Below are 3,508 nucleotides of genomic sequence, written 5' to 3'. Positions count from 1 at the left end.
CAAAGTCTTCAGATACTCTTCCAAGTCTTCAGATCAGAGAGTCCTGCACAGAAATAAAACTTCCATTGCTTGTACAAGTTTGTTTAGATTGTCTGTATGACACATATTCAAACATTACTTTCCCTTCACAACAGAGACTGTTTTTTGGAAAAGGCTCTGAAAACATGATACATTTTGTTGCTTTTATTCACTGATTCTGTTTATTTAAACTGCTGAAGTCTGTAACACTTTATAATGTAGCAAATTGTTTTTTTTTAGTCCAACTTTTGGCAATAAGAATCATTTTGGCTACTATTTTTCAATCTGACACTTCTAAAAGCATGGGTTACATATGTAACACAAATTGCATTTATGGTTTGTTAAATTATAGCCAATACTTAACAATGTTTACAAAGCAGCCTGTTTAAAACTTTGAAAATATCTTAAAGCTCAATAACAATTTTTATCAACAAGCCATTTACAATCATTATTTTCCTAATGTTTCTTAGTTTAGTTCCCATTCAAATTTTTTGTTTTGAGACAACAATTTTTAGGATTGATTGATGCAAATAATTGACTAAATTCAGCCTCATCACCTTAACGAACTGAAGTTAGCTGTGCTCAGACTGAAAAAGGTAAAAGTCCCAGTTGTCTTACTGGACCATAGAGCTGTTCTCTCATTAGAGAAAGACAACAGGTGGTGGTTTAACCTGAGGGTCATCACACCGCAGGTGAGGTGAGATCGAGAAGCGAGTCCTTCAGTGTAATTTCAGCTGGAGTAGGAATTGAACCCAGGCTGTTGATCACCATTCTGAACTGCAAATCAGCTGTCAGTCAAATGAGCTAACCATGGGGAAAAGGTTTGAATGCCCCTTAATAATGAAGGAAGGGATCCTAGTGGCCTTACAACATACAAATGGTTAAGGCATTGCCATCTACATAGTGGTATCTAACCATATTACTTGGGCCCTCTTCTGGTGCAGTGGTAGTGTCCTTGCCCTAAACAGGGAAGCCCACATTCACGTCTCACTTGCTTCAGGGGTGTGCAATAACGTCTTTCATCAGGCTGATTAGAAAAATAAGATAATAATTTTAATAAATGTTCTGACTAGAAGAGTTTGAACTGAAATGATGGGGGCAGAACGGGGATATTCTTCTGAAATTATGGCTGAAACCCTTTCAGGATTGCGGTACGATACATATGCTTTTATGTCAGCATGCTTGGTACTTCACTTGCAATGGCATTCCATTTTACTTGCCTGGTGTTTTATACCTTGGGAAACCTTGAGCTCCACCAAAGATGTAAATCTTCACTAAGGTTTTACAAGTGGCCCAATCACAAAAGGATTCATGGAAACTTGCAGTGTGGAAGGTTGTTTGATTGGTCTTGTCTATAAAGAACAGTTTTTTAAAAATCATTGATGGGATACAGGCGATACTGGCCGGGCTGGCATTTATTACACACAGGGCAGTTAGGAGTCAAACACATTGCTGTCGGTCCAGAGTGACATATAGGCCAACAGTTTCCCAAAAGACATAAACGAACTAGTTGGATTGTTCCTGACAATCAACAACAGTCATCATCTTAATTCCAGATTTTTTAAAAAAAAAAGGATTTCCATGTCAGGATTTGCTCTCAGGTCCCCAGAATATTACCTGGATCTCTGAATGAATACCTGAATACCACAAGGCCGTCACCTACCCTGATTTGTTCTGCATCTTTCAGTCCAATTTTTGTCCATAATCTTATCAGTAATTCATCCTCAAGTACCTGTAAACACTATTTTTTATACAATTCATGGAATCAGCTTCCACCACTTTTCAAGTAGACTGTTGCAGATGGCAACAACTCTGGATAAAAATATTTCACTTCATCTCCATTCTAAATCTTTTAAAATCACTTTCGAGAGAGAAAACAGCTAATATACTTGATAAGAATCCTTAATCATACTGAAAACCTCTATTAGGTCACTTCCTTGGGTAACTTTCGTCAGTCCATGGAGAAAGATTGTAATTATTCCAAACTCACATTTTAATATCTTTTTTGAAATGTAGTGTCCAGAATTGTCCATGAGATCAGTGATTTGTATTGTTTGAGCATGACCAGTTTGCTTTTATGTTTGATGCCCCACTTATAAATCAAATTAACACCATTTTTATCAACTGGGCTTGTAACTTTTAAGAATTCACACATGTGGATGGGAAGATCTAACTTCTTACCTACACTTTTCATAATTGCCATTTTTTGTGTAAAGGTAAAGTCAGCACAGCCTTACCATACCATAAGGCTGCTCTCTCATTAGAGAGAGATGACTGGTGGTGCTTTAACCTGAAGGGTTAGGTGAGGGGGGAGATTGAGAAGATGGAACCTTCATGGTGACATCAGCTGGCGCAGAAATTGAACCTATATTGTTGGTGTCATTCTACATTGCAAACTGGCCACCCAAGCTAACCAGCCCCAATGCCAGTTTTAGTGTACTACATCTCTGTATCAGTCCTCACAAAGTACCAAGACTTGTAACATTTGCAAACTTGGTCATTTACAAACTTGGTCATTGGAACCTGTACTGACTCTTGGGAAACACCACCTCAAACACTGCCTACTTTGACAAATAGTTATCCACCACCACCTGCTGCATTCTATCACTGAATCACTTTCTCAATTGCATGGGCTTCCATCTTAATAAACTTTAAACTCAGTCAAACATTTTTGGAAGTCCATACATCCACCTGGCATGCTAGCTGGATCAATTTCTTCTGTTTTGTTTTACATTTTCTTCTCTGTTACCTCATCAAATAATTTAATATAATTTGTTAGTCATGGTTTTCCTTTAACAGATTCATGCTGGCTCTTCTTCGTTAACTCACGTCTTTAAAAATGAAGGTTTGTTTTTCTCTGATAATAGTTTCCAAACATCACACAGGCTGACTGGTCTGTAGTTTGCTGGTTTATTGTACTCCCTTTCTTGAATAGTGACATAGCATTTGAATACATAGACAAGTTTGCAAATATTATGCAACTTGGCAAAGTAACAGATGATGAAGATAGCTGCAAAGTTCAGAAATACATCAACAGGATTTTGAAATAGAAAGCATGGCAGATGGAATTCAATGCAGAGAAATGTGATGTGGTACACTTTCAGAGGACGAATGCCGAAAGACAGTATAGTATAAGAAGTACAATTGTGAAGGAGATGGTGGTAACATTTGGCAAATTTCAAAGACATATAACAAAAGTTGACTTGTCTCATTTTGAATCTTGAATTAATTAAATATAAACTGGCAAAATGTAGTGCTAAAAGTACAAAAGAAGAAATTCCTCTATGTTCACAGGAGAGTTTCTTGATCAATATGTCTCCAGTCCAACAAGGAAATAGGGCTGGATCTGGTTCGGATTTGAAATGTTTCCCTCTCCATAAGTGTGGCACAGTGGCTCAGTGGTTAGCATTGCTGCCTTACAGTGCCAGGGCCATGGTTTTGATTCCAACATTGGGCGACTGTCTGTGTGGAGTTTACACATTCTCCCCTT

General features: G+C 37.7%; 1 non-coding gene across 1 annotated transcript; it reads left to right on the top strand.

Moving 5' to 3' along the window:
• Positions 1–817: 817 nt before the first annotated feature.
• On the top strand, positions 818–944 carry LOC125482870. Its single transcript, XR_007261839.1, has one exon. It is a non-coding gene; the product is annotated as a U6atac minor spliceosomal RNA (small nuclear RNA).
• Positions 945–3,508: the final 2,564 nt, after the last annotated feature.

Source organism: Rhincodon typus, chromosome 3 (assembly GCF_021869965.1).
Source record: "Rhincodon typus isolate 14 chromosome 3, sRhiTyp1.1, whole genome shotgun sequence".
Taxonomy (NCBI): domain Eukaryota; kingdom Metazoa; phylum Chordata; class Chondrichthyes; order Orectolobiformes; family Rhincodontidae; genus Rhincodon; species Rhincodon typus.
Note: the sequence above shows the minus strand (reverse complement) of the source record. Positions and strands in the feature narration are given on the sequence as shown.